Consider the following 15,921-nt stretch of genomic DNA (forward strand, 5'->3'; position numbering starts at 1 on the left):
TTGGATGATGCTCAGTCTGTGGAAACTGCTGTATTGAAAAACAGGTACACCTTTGTGGTGATTTGGTTTGGATATTTCATAAAAGGCCTTTTATGATGAAGGCCTCTGCCTCTGGTAATGCACTTGATAAAATACAGTGCAATATGGAGACCAGTGTTGTCCATTCATACTGTTCATTTACCAGCTTATTGTGTTTCTATTAAGTACTTTGTTGCTGAAGTGCGATTTCACAGCCCCTGCTGAACATGAAGGGACAGATATTTGGTGTGGCATTTGGAAAGGGGACAGCTCCTTGGGCTTAGGGTGGCAAGTGAAACAATCTGTGATGGCGAGTGATGCAGCTTTATTCCTCCCAGGAGCAGACATAAAATCCTTGTTTCCTTCTCCAATGCTTGACCACCTCCTTCCCCCTTTCCAACAGTCACTGCTGTTCTCAAGGTGATAAGACTTGAGTATTTTGACTTTTGGCACGAAAGGCTGGAACAAGGCAGTTATTTTCTGAATCCATGGCTGTTGTTCATTGAACTAAAGCAGTATCACCTAGACTGTCATCTTGAGATGAGGGGACACATGGGAAGATAGGGAAGTTCTTCACAACATGAGTTTTTTGCATTGGATGATGGGTATTAATATGAGCTTGGCAGATCTCATGAGCTCATCATAAATCGTGGAATAATAACAAGGAAAAGACAAGCATGATGGATATAACATAAAAGGCCCCATGGCCATATTTTATAATGCTCCACACTTTGCATGCCTTACCTGATGGAGCTTCAGCTTCAACAAAAATTGCTTTAAGAGGAAGGGAGGAATTTTTTTTTTTTTCACAAGTCTAAGAGCTGTTAGACATCTATGATATAATGATGGATCTAAAATCTCCATACTAAGATTACATTTTTCTAAATAAAAAAAATATTGCCATAATCACCAAAAAAAGGTTCTTTTTGAGTTCAGGATTTGACAAAGGAACAAAGACCTTTGTCTTTCTGTTTGAAAAAACCCATACATTTCCAGGATGTAAAGATAATCAACATCTTGAAAGCATCCTTAGCTATTTAAAAAGGAAAGTAATTTTCTTCAAGTCTGAGGCTTAGAGACAGTTTCTTCCTCCATCTTGGGGCCTCTGTGAGAGACTGTGCCACCGAGGGACAGCATCAGAAAGATGGGGAGTGCTAGGAAGGAAACATGAACCTACAAAATATGCAAGTTTTATTTTAATTGTCATTGTGCATGTATCTTGGAGAGTTGAGGAGCCACTATATCCTTGTTGTAATCTCTCATCCCGATCACAATGACTGTGTTTTTACTAGCTATGGGCAGCAAATGGACCACACTTATACCAACTTTGAAAAAGTTTCTGGATCACTGCCAAAATAAATCTAAACTAAGGGCCACCAAGGGGTAAGGCCTTGTTCTGCTATAATGTAATCCTTAGGCTGGAACTCACAAAAGTGTGCACATCACCACTTCCCACCATGGCTAAAGGAGCTGAAGACACTTGGTAAAGCTCAGCTCCTTTTGCACAGAAGCAAAAGAACAAACGTCCCCCCCTGGTTTTGGCTATGGAACATTAGCCTGGATTTAAAGCAATAACCTGGTACAGAATTCAAACATCAGATAACTAGAATTTCTGGCCTTCTTCCCTTGTGAAATAGCATGCAAGTTAAATCTGGAATGCCTGTATTTTGTATAGACTATGTTTTAAATGCTATCATGAACAAAACTCTGGTTAGCTATCCTTATGCTATGCATTAATTCCAGAGAAAAGCTGGAAATCCCTTGGAAATTTTGATGTAATTACATCTGACTGTAAATCTTTGACTGTTTTAAAATACTCAGGTGACCTAAATAGCACAGAAAAGAATTTTAATTTAAAGTAATTAAGAAAGAGTAGCTCTCTCATCTTAAGGTCAATTTATCTGAGAAATCACTGCTCAGAAAAGTCCTTTATGCCTTGTTCTACAGTCATATTCTTTGTATTTCCGAACTGTAAATACTCCATGGCAAATTGTGATGGAATCTTGGCTTAGTTCAGCTTCTCCTGACTCTGAGGTACTGCTTCTTTGTTAAGAAAATTTATCTGGCCCTGGGTTTTTTGTATATGTGCTTTACTTTTACAGCTGATTCAAATGCATCCACTGCTAGTTTAATGGTGACTTTTCTTCAATAGGAATTTCTGTTATGCTCAAACAACTAATTTAGAGATGCAAGAAAAAAGTTGCAAATTGTCCTTTAAAATGTCTTGATCAAAAGTTATAGCTTGGAATAAATCTTTTGGATTTACCCTTAGTTTAAGTTGTAAAGAGTCATTGAGCTACTTTGTGGAATCAGCTAGCTGCAATAATATGGGGCGGCACCAAAACTGGACAATCATTTCCCTAAACAAAGGTGCTTAAAAAAGTCCAGGCAGCAAGGTGAAGCTGGGAAAATACGACAAGTAGAGATAAAGACAGCAGGACAGGACAGGAACACACTGATAGAAGATACACTAATAGAGAAACAACACAGATAAATGTCTGAAAGCCAAAGGAGGCCTGGGTTTGTGGTGAAAAAAACCATATAGAATCTGATTCAATAAATAAATCTGATTTGATATAAACCATATCTGATTCTTTATATATATGAGGAAGCAGAATTCTATGCTTTTTTTAATGAACAAACCAATGCAATTGTATTCTCAATTTCTTCTTTTAACAGAGTATTTCATACACCAGAAAATTGTCTTTGTCTTCTGGAATCAAAAATGGCTAAAAACATGAAATACATCAGCATTCTTATGGAGACTGCATTCAACAGCATTACTGGTCTTACAAGCAGGGCTAACATCTCAGCTAGATTCAGGCAGCTATAAGAATGTTGTGAACCTTTTTTTTTCTAACCATCAAACTGGTGCTATTTTTAAAAAAAACCCACATACAGATTATTTTCAAATGAAGACTTTTAAGCATAGCATTTCATTAAAGAAAAAAGTGACAACATATACTTTAGCTTTCTATTTCATCTTAAATCACATAACTAGATTATTGCAGTATTCTTTAAATTCAGAAGTACCTTTCCCAAAGGCAGTGAAAATAGCTTTTCTCGTGACTGTTTCACTTGTAAGAAAGCTGCCTTTTTTGCTCTTCTGTGTCAATCCTTCCCATGCACTGTCATCATTTTACCAAGGTAATAGTCTGTTTTCCTCATTTCTTTTCCCCTTTCTTCAGTAGTTTCTGCAACTTCCTTCACCAGCGGAAAAGTTCTTGATCGTGCTGATCAGGGCATCACTCCTTGAGCAGTGTAATTTTTTGGGAAACAAATGCAAACTAATACTAAAGAACTGAGGGACAAATGCCACATACTTAAATTTCTACATAAGGCTGGTAGATTTGGAAGGTGGGGGTTTCTGCTGGGTAGAGTAGGGAATAAATGCTGTGTCTGTATTTACATGTACTTGTATTTGATTATGCTATGTAAAAAAAAAGAAGGGTAGTATGGAAAACAGTCACAAATAGTTCAAAGGCTGGAGAAAAGATCTTCATAGCTGAAGAGCTCATTAAGATTAATTTATCAAAAGTGACCTCATTACGGAATACACACCCTTATGCAAATATTCAGAGCAGTCTGTTACCATACGAGGTAATCTAATCATCTCTTCTGGCTTCATAAAAAACCCCCAAAAAACAAAAAACCACAGCCTTGAAGGAAAGTAGCTTTGCTCCAACGGAGTGTGGGCCAACTTCTTTGCTTGTTTGTCAATGAGGTCAATATGGCAAGGCTTCCTGTGCAGTCTTTGCCCTACATTTTGTCTAGACGGGTATTAATGAAATAAAAGAACTGGAAACAAAATAATGCTGAAGGCAAACTACTTGTGGCTACTTTCTGGCCTGAAGTGTTGGGTTGCTGAAAAAACTTAATAACCACTCCATTAAGGTTAACTGTTTGGTATTTAGGGCAAACTGTAGGATATCTAACCTCCTACCCCACATCAAGCATATCATAAGCATAGAGCCAAGACTTTTAGAGTTGCTTAGAGGATAGGAAACTGCCTGTTGGGGGGAGGTTGAGGGGCTGGGGGGGCAGGGAGCTTGAACCAGACCAAAGAGCTGTGTAGCACAACAGGCTTCACCATACTGAGTTATGACTTTGTGGGACAACAGGTTGAAATAATTAATAACAAAGATGTGCCTGTGCCAAATTTTTTTTTCTTTCTTTAAATGGCTTTTTTTTAATGTACTTCTGTGAGATTATCCTCTGCTTCTAAAATTTTCCTGCAGTCTAGAACAGATGAAAAACATATTTAGGATTAATTATTAAAGAAACACAGAAGAAGAAAGATTTCTGATCTCACTAGACAGAGTCAGCTCCCATGATCCAAGGACCAAGGACAAGGTACAAGAAAGACAGAGTTGCTATTTTTTAAAAGCTTCACTAATGACCAAAGACACCTTGTATTCAGGAGCAGTCCTAAAAGGTGAAACAGCTTCTGGTGAAGAAATGCCATCACAGAGCCATACCATAGGTGCTTGTCACATTTGCTGTTTTCTGAATGGACACGATTGTTGTGTTTGCCTCTGCTAGTGCCACTAAAGAAGGTATTCATATTTGTGGAAAATAGCTGTGAAATTTGTGCTTATCAGTAAGGCCAAATTTTGGTTACTGCAGCAGGACTTAACCTTTCTATTCCCCCTCTTTCTGAGAGTTCAGAGCATAGCTAAGTGCTATGGAATTGCAGTAGAATTGCAGTCTTGGGGGGAGAAACCACAGGAACTACCTAGAAAAGATACCTTTGATATTATGTTATTTTATTCACATCTTCACAAATCTGCCACCTCAAATAGAAATTTCTTAATAGCTTTCTTCCAGATGTCTGGAGTCCTCACCTGTCCTGTTACAGTCTCAGGGCAGAATTAAAAAGGCAGATATGCTTCAGGCAAGAGCTGCATCCATCCTGATGTGTTCTGAAGCTGATGACATGATACAAGTGTGATGTCAGTCTGAAAGCAGTGAGCAGTAGCAATAAAAGAAAACTGTGAAAGAGAGAGCTTGAGAGCTTGAGCTGAACAATAGCCAGAGTTATGCAAAGCATTACTCAAACTTTGTTTCGCATTTGCTCCAATGAGATGTCACAGTGACATGTCTTCTTTGTTTTCTTCTGCCCCCTTGGTCTCTCTTGTCTCACAGTACTGCAGTGCTGGGATAGCCACTTTCTTCTCACCCTAGAGCTTCTGTCACAGACTTTGGTGACATTTCACAAAACACTGGTTCTGTGATTTTATATAAAATTTGCATCATTGATTCTAAGGCTTAGTGAAAGGGCTGTAGGAATGTTGTAGCTGTGGATACAAGTGCACCAGGGTTTAAAAAGAGGCAACAGCTAGAAATACTGTGAAGCTATGTAAGTAGTACTACTTGGTGTCTACATTTGAGTATTTCTTCTTGGTCTTCTGTTGCATTTCATAAAAAAATAATAATAAAAAAAATCTTTCGAATAATCTTTTTTTACAAAGGTAGTGGTAAAATCTTGTGGGATTTGAAATGTGCAGTCATATTAGTTTCTCCAGTGAGCATAACTGTCCCTCTTTCATTGAACAAAGAGGCTTCCTTCACTCTAGAACTTTTTACTTATTTGTGGCATTCTTTCTTGCAGGTTGATTAAATGGTAGAGTTGGTAGACTGCAGCATGGCAAAACAAGAACAGCCCCAGTACTGTGTCTGATTTTAATCCAAAGGCACTTTTCATATCTTTCTCTGTGGCTATCAGCTTTTTTTGTATGGTATTAAAACAAGGCAGTAAAACTATCAATCATGGTTTAAAAAAGATAGATAGGAACACAGAAATTATTAATTGTGTGTGATGAGTAATGTAAACTCTTTGGATTCTGAAGTAAATATCTCGCTTGGCTCTTTTCTGCTTATTGTAACTTATGTACATGCTAACAGGATTAGGAAAGTCACACACAAATGTGACAAATAATGGCTCAGAGCTGAATTAAAGGCTTGAATTAATTTTCTTTTATCTCATACATCATTAAATATTGCTATTGTACTGTCTACTGATTATCTATATTATACCTGTCACCTGATAGCAACCACAGTCGTTATGGTAATGTTAAGATTATAATTATAGTCCCTTCTGCAATGTAGTCATACTATGCTAGAAAAATGTATCTTTGAGGTAGTGGTGCCCCATGCTTGGTCTGAGCCCAAACACAAATACTTGAGATTTTCAGGGGAAAAAGGATTTTGTTTTTGAGTTATTAACATTCAAGAAAAATGTATACTTATATGTAGATATAAGTGTATATATTAAAAGAAATATAGCCTCTTAGTAATATTCAAGGAAAATAATATTCTTACATGTACATATATGTATATATAATAAAAAATATGTAGCCTTTTGAAATATAGCTGTACTTCATTTGTGATAAACAAAACTTGTCAGACCTTCTTATTCCTTCCAAAAATCCCTTTAGCAGAATTTGGGAATTTAAGAACATTTAAAAATACAGTTATTACTCAGAGATCAAAGAAATCATGTGAAAGTTTACTTGGCAGCATTTCTTGGTGGGGTAGATAAGCCCATACCCTTTTACAGTACAACACATGGTACCTCAGGCATTCTGTCTGTACCTCATAAGGTCTGTCTCATGGCAGACCCTGGTGACCTCCAGTGCTCAGAAGCTGTCATTATCTGAGTCATTATCTGGTATCCTCTTCAGATTTTACTGCTATCATTGGTCTATTTTCTTTTGGTTTGGGAGATGTCTGTTTAATTCTAAAGAATAGATATTTTCTTTTAAATATAAAAATGTATAAAAAATTCTTTTCACAAATGCAAAAATTTTCCAGGGAAACTATATTGAGGAATCTGTGAGAATGCACTCAGGGAGCAAATGGTTGAAAATAAAAACCCATTACATGTAAAACTAAGGGTCTTGTAATCATTATCTCCTTTAGTAATATTTAACACTAAAATATTTAATTAACTTAATGAATCAAATAGCTGATAATATGTTAATATTATCTTTAATTTGAAAATAATCATGATCACCATAATCAGGACAGAATGGCACATGCAAGTTTTTTTCTTTGAGTTATCTGAAGAAATGCTGCAGTGTTGATTTGTTCTCATAACTTACACAATACTACATTGAAATGCTGCTTTTTTATTAATTGATTTTGGGAATGAAGTTGGTGAGTTGTAATATGGTTTTGGTAGTATTTTGACATCAATATATGTTTTCAAGCATGAGGGTACAAAGCAGTTTATGTGCCAGCCATTCCTAGGCTAGCATAGGTACTTATTATGTAAATACTTTTATTCAGATATTCTGTGAACAAACTATAAGGGCAGTGGAATCTCAATTACTTCATTCATTATTTAGGGATTAAGGCCTTATTATACTCTAATCACTTAAGAAGTCTGGATGATTAGTAGAATTTAATGGAAAATCTTTATCTTTCCTGTGAGTCTGAAGTGAGAGTTTGACGACTTGGCTGTTTAACTACTGGGCATTAGCAGTGAGAACTCTGTGTAATGATGGTTGGTGGAACCACTACATGCCCATGAGACACAGTAGGAAATATTCCTCCTAGCAGTAAAGAGATTTCAGTGAATTGTAAGGAAAGATTCAGAAAACTAGGTTGGATATTGTGTAGTCCTGGCTCAGGAGAAACTGCCAAGGACATGAACCAGACACAGATGTGGAAGAGACTTCATCTGCTCTTTTACTGCAGCCTTTGTGATGATCTTACCCCTTTGTTAGAGGGACTGGGTCTTAGATTCCAGGTGCATACAAGGAAATCCATTACCCAAAACCAATTCCCATTCCACACAGCCTGTTGCAAGAAGTTGTGGTGGACATTTCATTCCTTCTTTGCTATGTCCATGAAACAGACTTTGTTCCTAAAGGAAGAGACGCAAACCACCATCCTCATGAGAATCTTCCTCTAGCTTTTTTCCTTTCTCAGCATCTCAGAGAATATTCCAAGTCTTTTCAAATACCATTCCTTTGAGAGCAGGAATTTTTCTTTAAGAGACAAATGCCCTCAACAGTACAAGAGAATTTAGCCATATTGCCTTTGATGTCCTGTGAAGTGTACATTACTATTGCTATAGTGCCAAAGTTTTTTCAAAGGCACAGGTGGCTTGCCTAGAGCATTGGTATGGATCCTGATTTTCCATTTTGGAGGAAAGCAAGAAGACATATTCCAAAGGAAAAGATATACTTTTGTCTTCCATTTTTAAATGAATTTTCAATGAGGAGTTTATTGAGAGTCTCAGGGAGTAATTTATTTCCCTTATTCAGCTGTATGTCCAGATAAATAATCAAGACTAGATTGACAGTTATACTAACAATAGCTCCCTGGGTCTCCATTTGCTACATCACACAATTGTGTTCAGCACACGGAATCACTGAGGTCAGGAAAAGAGAAGCTAGATGGCACTGTGGTCCAAAGAGATCAAGATGAAGCTGTCCAAGTCGTTTGGTCTGAAAAGCCTCTATAATTTAACAGATTTTTAACAGAATTTAACAGCAAAATCAGGGTCAGAATTCCTAAAGTGGAATTACAGGGAGAGCAGACTTTCCACTTTTGTTCTGGGTTTTTTTGTTTTTTTGTTTTTTTTTTTAAACACTAACAGGCTTAAACTTAAGGATATGGACATGAATGATATTACAGATGTAAAATGCTTCAAGATTGCCTGTATAGCTAAAACTGTAAGAAACAGGTTGTGCATTATTGCCTTAACATAACTTATAGACTCAGATACTGCTGTGCAAACATGATAATACATATGGAAGAAGATAAGCAATGCACCACATCTGTGCATTTAAAGAAAACCAATGCATTCATCTTACTGGGTTCAAGGAGCTAGAAGGGAAAAATTCCATGCTGATCCACTCACAAAACTTTTATTTGCTGATATTTTAAGTATTGAGATAAAGGGGCCTGCACTGCCAAAGTATGAATTTTGTACAAGCAAGTATCTAGGGTACTTATCATATGGCATTCATTAAGCTTTCTTTATGTACATATATTAGTACAGATGTCACTAAACATATGGAAAAAAATCAATTTGATAGGAAAATATAGTTAAGTTTAAATGGGAAAAATTATGCTGTCCAACAGATGGATAATATAAAGGCCCCTGGTGACCAAAATGGCTAGCCTGAGGGATTTAGTTAAAAAAATGCAGAATAATTTATAATAAATTAAAAAATTATTTCCTTCTACCAACAATACCTGAAAAACTCTAGTTCCTGTTAAGACCTTTTAAAAACAGTACCTACTTGGCTGATCTGCTCCCTGACTGCATTGAATATGCAGCTGCCATAGATTACCCAAAAGAATGAGCTTCACCCAATAAGTAGTATCATTCACCAAATTTATGCTAAACCAGTACAGATTGTGAGCCTTAATTAACTGTGGATAATCACTGCTTTATTCAACCCCAATCTTTATATTTTAATTTCCTCTTAACCTTGTGGGAATCATACACATCTTTTTCCTTTATGGGCACTGAACTGTGCAGTTTCGTATTTGGCTCTGGACTTTGGAGAACTGATGGCACATTTCAGCTTTCAAAAGCCCTGAGAAATAGGGTAGTGCTGATACAGGACTTGTGTAGCTTGAGTTTTGCTTTCTGCTGCCTCAGCAGCACGGAGGACTGTCCGGTGTTCTGTCTGACCTAACAATGTTTCTGTTCATTTCTCTTTTTTTGCCATTTAAGTGCTTTCCCCCTAGAATTCAAGGAAACTCACGTTTTCTTTTTCCTGATGATGTGTCAAATCCTTTTAAAGTTGTATGGTTGTTGGCTGAACCTTCTGCAGATTCAGTCTGTAGTGGCTAAACTGAATGAAAGCCAAGAAGTTCTCTAATGTCTATTATAAGTTAAGGGTCATGTTGTATCCAGGGCAAAATACATGTATAGTGACAGGAAGCAGACTCTTCCCTATGTTTCAAGTAAACAATAGCAGGTCCAATTTCTAGTTATTGGTTATAGAAAGATTTCCTTGTTCTATCAGATTTCTGTTTCCTGTTACACTCTATAAGGTACACCTCCTTCATGCTTGCTGGCATTATTTGTGTTTTCTAAAAGTGTGATACAGCAAATTCTTAAAAATAACCATCAACTTTGTAGTTATTTTCAAGAAAGTGCTGATGCTAAATAATGTACTAATTTTGGATTGCAGGAACTACCCTAAAATAAGCATAGTCAGCAAGAAATCCACCATGACTGTTTTTTTTTTTATTTAGTGTCATAGGTGAACTGAGGAAAGCACAAGTTGATAAATTAATGTTCTTCAAATCTGAGAGAAAGTTTAAAAATAATTGTTCTAAACATTAACATATCTTGTGATTGCTTATAATACATTGGAACTGATCATTTTACTTTACTATCCTTGGAAGAATTTATTATCCAGAGGGTGGTTCATCAAAACAGTAAATTTTAAGGGAAAACTGCAGCATATTTGTAAAATACCAAAAGCCATAGGATAGTTAAAATTTGGCTGGTGACTGTCACACAAAGTCTAAACAAGACCTATGGAACAAGTCCCATGAAACAGGCCTTGAGCATTGTGAGCCTTCTATCAGAAAACACAGATAGTAAATGAAAATTTTAACATTTTTTAAAAGTGTTTATTACTCTAAAGTAATGATCAACTGTTTATCGCAATGAAAATAGTTCATGAGAAATACTAGGAATGTATTAGAAATATATGACATCATAATGGCATGTTGAGTAGGCTCTTTATTGACATAGTGTTTTGCACCATACTAATTTGAAGAATGGATTAGAATTTCAGATAATTATTATGAATGTGCTTATATTGCAGCAATCACTGTAAAATCACTCTTCTGCTTAAAATAATGGTTTTGGTAAGTTGATTTTTTTAACATTCTTGGATGATGCCAGATTAATTATCTTTGTTTATTTCAAACATTTGTGAATATTTGCTGCTATACTTCATGGTAAATTACGGAACAGGTTCCCAGCCCTGTTTCAGTGTTTCCAGAGATACCCCAAATTAGTTTCAGTAATTCAGCTGCAATGTCACTTCCCGGCTGAAGAAGGCAGCAAGGAGAACAGAGTAAGAAGAGCTGAGGTTGAAATGCCGTTTTTCTGCTAGCCCCAGTTTAGGACGCACACTCTAAGCATCTGCATTTGCAGATAAAGAGAGTCTGTCGAAAGTCACTCATCTTTCTTTTCATCTCCTGTTGAAACTTCTGATTTTGCTCCACAATGCTCCAGTATGTCTGCTCAAGCATCTTTTTCCTTTATGGTTTTGAATTGGCTTTAGCTTCCACTGTTCTCTTCACCCACAAGCCCCCTTCCTTCTTTCAGGGCTGCTGCAGATGGAAGGGTAGAGATTCCCCATTGCTTTTCACTTGCATATCACTCTTTTTTGCTTCTCTTCTTTGTTTTCTCTCTGAATGTAAGCTTAGAGCAATAATGCATGTCTAAAATGAAACATTTCCATTATTAGCAAGACTGTCTAAAAGCACCTTGCTTCACCACAGCTAAGGTCTGAAGTAAAAAATAGAAGACGAGAACATTCATAATCAGTGGAACAAGCCAGAGTAAAAAGCCTGGGTACACCTGCTCTGCCGTCTGCAGCATTTGGGTGTTGTTTTGACAGCATATGTTCCTTTTCCTTTTCTTTGTGTTCTAGTCTAGTTTTGCAAAATACAGGAATGATTTAAAAAAAGAAAAAAAAAGAGGGGGGAACAACCTGTATCTAATACCTAACAAAGTTTAAATTTTTACTGGGAAATCACAATTTTATTATTTTTATAGAGATTTTTTGAACAACAGAGGCCCCAGTGGATCTCCAGAAAATATCAGGGATGCAGGAAGATTTTTCCATATTCCTAAATGTTCAACTTCATCTGTGACTGATATTTTAGATAAAATAAATTTTTGCTGTAATTGTAGGTGTGTGGGGTTTTGTTTTCTCTCTTTCACAAGGTTATTTCCATAGCTTTCAAAGTCTCATTAAAGAGCTTTCTGCTTTTAGTACATATGTATAATGAAAGTTTGCTAAAGATTTTCTACACAAAAGCTATGATTCTCTGAGTTCATTGGCTAATGCTCTACCAACTAAGGGGAGTATCTTCTAGCATTTTTACACCTTCATTTATATATTTAATTTAATGATAGGGCTCTTTTAGCAAAACTCTTAAGCATATGAGACTTCAGATACATAGTTAAGTGGAATTAATGTCTTCACTGATGTTGTGTATATATTTCAGTATCTTGGAGAACTAATAACCAAAAATATATACCTAAAGAGTCACATCTAAATATTATCTTCCTTATTGCATTCCTGCAATGTGTTCAGAGACTACTCTGAACTTAGTGTGAAGAGTATTAAGAGAATTTTTTAAAATCTTCTTTTGTTCTGTTTTTTTTGTTTCACAAATACAAGGAATTTTATTCACCTTTTTTTTTTTTTTTCCCCCAATTTAAATATCCCAGAAATTTTTGTTCACATTTCTAAGCAGGTGGGGCATTTCCAACCACATAACTGAAGGAAAGAATAGTAGGAAATTTTTTATTTATATACATGTGAACTAGCTCAAATGACAAGCCTGGAACTAGATGGAAAAAAAAAAATGTTTATGCAACACTAGCAAGTAATATGACGCTAGATTTGGGAAGAATTTGGAAGCAAAGACGTTGAGAATTCAGCTGGTATTGGAATCTGTAAGTCATATAAACAGGTTAAATACCTGCAGATATTATGCTACAAAATGATTTTATAAAATTGCGGATGATTTCATAATTAAGGAGAAAGATAGTTAAACTGAAATCCTAAAAATAAATTGAAACAGTAATTACCATCAAGAAGAGCTTTCAAGTAACTTTTAACTTAATGATAACTGAAAGGAAATTGGGAGGGGAGACCCCCAGGTACTTAAAGAGACACTGCTGCAAGAAAGGTTCAACAGCTTCATACACCTGATGTGAATTTCAGTACTAGCATGACTGTTCTATCAGGAGAATAGCCACGGTTCGGTGCTGTACAGACTCCTAAGGACAGAGTGACAGAGCAAATTACCTCTGTCAGGAGACTGTCTTCATCATTTTGAATTACTGCTGTTTGCTTGGACAAAAGTGCCTGTAACAGGGAACCAGAGGCTGCTAAGGGATGCGATAATCAAGGAGGAAGTACAGGCATATGATAGTGAAGAAGGAAATATTTTAAGTTCCTTTGGGTCTGAGAACAATTTTGTATATATGGAGAACTACATGCTTCACAGAGAAGACTGTGATGTGAAGAGGCTCACAGCCAACTCCACTGGCTTCTTGGGATCAGGTGCCTGAGTTCCCCACAGGTGCTGGGCTGTTTCCTATGAGTTGCTCCTTGTCCAAACTTCGTAATCTGATTTATCACTGTTACGTTTTGTTGTTGTTTTTTTTATTTTTAAGATGGACTGTCACAGAATGTGTTCTTTATTAGGCACATTTCTAAAAGGAAGTTTCTCTGGGGTAACTGAACTAAAATCTCAGTCTGCTCGCACTGAAATTCACACTAGCTGTTAATTCCCTCAAGGTCTCTGGAATTCAGGTACACTTAGTACAGAAAACCCCATGAACTTCTGGCAGGAGAAACTGCTGTGAGGATCTGGGTCTTCTTGATGTTCTTTCCTTGTAGAAGTGGATGTGTTTGTAGGAAATGGGGCAAATGGGTGTCACTTCCCATATAAAAATGGCTGGAAGCTGGATATAGCCTAAAGCTGTTTTTTTCAGTTGTTCAGTTATGATGCCATCTCATTTTTGTCTGTAATCTCAAAGCATTTCCTCATAATCACGAGAATATTATGACAATCCCCATTAGTAACAGGATTTGAAACCTTTCCCTTCCCTTGCAGCTTGTCCAGAGGATAGCAGATGAACTGAGTGCTATGTTTTTAGTGTACCTATGCCCACATAGCCGATGTAGCTTACCAAAACATGAAAGATAACTGCCACTGATTAATTTAATGTTTTTTCCACACACTTTTCTGGAACACCTCAGCTCCAACAAATTTGCATGCCTAATTTGAGCACCTGAGCTTTCAGGGTAATAAGAATTCCTTACTGCTTTAATTAGGCAAAAGATAGTTCTCACTAACAATAATTGTGGCTAAATGAGGTCAAGTACAGGTACAAAGTGTCCCTTGCCTCCAACTTGTCATTCATTCTCACAATCAGTCTATCTAGTGCAGTAAAAGCACTGAAGGTTTCCTGGACCAGAAAGTGTGTGAGCATGCCAGTAAACATTAACTATCTTCTTTCACTTTTATAACGTGGATTTGCAACCTTAATAGCATTTTTAAAAGTAATATCTTGTCTCAGAAATTCCTTCCTAGCATGTCATACTGACAGAGACCATGGGAATGCCTTAAACCTGCACTAGAGCAGCTGTGCTGTGGAGCTGTGATGTGTGTGCATTTCTGAGTACATGCAAGCAAGAATTGGCACAAGTTTATTTGCTCTGAAGGGAAGATATGTGTATGCTCTGCTCATACACAATAGTTACGAGGGGATAATACCTCCATTTGGAAATAGTGGAAAATTTTTGTCAAATAATTTTAAAAAATCTCAAAATTTGCAGTTTTAAGTGTTCTAAGGGATGTCTTAAGTAATTTGAGCAACTTTATATTTTTCGGTGCAGGGTATTAAAAATTATAAGAGCAGCTTATATAGCACGAAATCCACAGGTGACTTTGCTATGATCAGTTGGAAGTTGCTAAAATGCTGGTGATGTTTTCTAAATTCTAATATCATTGAATAGGCAAGAACCTGAAAATTTGTTTTCTATTGTATTTGTAAAATACTTATGTACTCAGACATTCATGTGCATAGGGAAAGATCATATCTCAAAGCTTAACAGATTGAAAAATGTTATGAAAGTTCAAAAAGTACGTTAAGAATTTTGAGGTTTTATCCAGGAAGTGTCTCTGTGTTGTTTTTTAAGGACCTTGGTAGTATGGAAAATGTACTCAATTTATTGGATGTTGTGAGGGGTGGAGTCATTTTCAAAATAGTCCAAATTGCCATACAGTATCTTGAAACTACAAAGGCTTTATAGGAAAAATACAGTTATTGCCATAAACCTGCTTTAACTCATGTACTGTGACAACAATGAATGGGGACTGATGAGGTTTTGTATGTTTGGATCCAATAAAAATTTTTGGAGACCTTGGGGGGGTTTGTCATTAAAGTCTGATAGTCTGATCAGTGCAGTAAAATGTCCCAGGTCTAATCAGATTTTATGCTGGTGCAGTCTGTACTTTGAAAACCACTTCTTGAAATACCAGAAAAAAAAAAGTAAACGAAAAAAAAATTTACACTGATCAAATTAGGAAATTCTTGAGTGATTCTCTTAAGCAGTATTCATACTTTACCAGAAATTTCTGTGAGCATTAAGAACTTAGGCACATCTTGGGAAGGGCAGTACTTCCTAAATGCCAGTGTCTACTCTACAGGTTTCTTAAAAGCTGACTCATTCTCTTTTTCTCAAAGAGAGAGAATGGAATAAAATAGGAGATATACTTTGGAAGGGACTCTTAAGACAAATTTTGTTTTATCAAATTATGCCAATGCAGAGTTTGATTGTTTTTGTTTGGTTGGTTAGTTGTTTTTTTTGTTTCTAGATATAGCCATTTATGCAGGTGTTTCTAACAAAGTGTTTTGATCAATGGTCATCTTTACTAGAACAAGTTTGGAAGTACAAAGCATTTCCATTTTATTAGCAGTATTTGATCCATGACTAATTGCTTCAGTCCTGTGAAGCTGTGTCTGTAAATTTATCTTCATGGTTTTAATGAGTGCTTCTCTCATGAAGAACTAGGGAATTAGTTCAGTTTAATCACTCAATTTTCTTTTTTCTTTTTTCTTTTCTTTTTTCTTTTTTTTTTCTTTTTTTTTTTTTTTTTTTTGTGTGT

The 15,921-nt window shown here is 36.2% G+C and overlaps 1 protein-coding gene across 1 annotated transcript in view; it reads left to right on the forward strand.

Annotated features, from left to right (window-relative positions):
• Nucleotides 1-15,921, forward strand: part of VCAM1 (vascular cell adhesion molecule 1) — a 37,351-nt gene that overhangs the window by 587 nt on the left and 20,843 nt on the right. The gene's annotated exons all lie outside the window — the stretch shown is intronic.

The sequence above is a fragment of the Calypte anna genome, chromosome 8 (assembly GCF_003957555.1).
Source record: "Calypte anna isolate BGI_N300 chromosome 8, bCalAnn1_v1.p, whole genome shotgun sequence".
In the NCBI taxonomy this organism is placed as follows: Eukaryota; Metazoa; Chordata; class Aves; order Apodiformes; family Trochilidae; genus Calypte; species Calypte anna.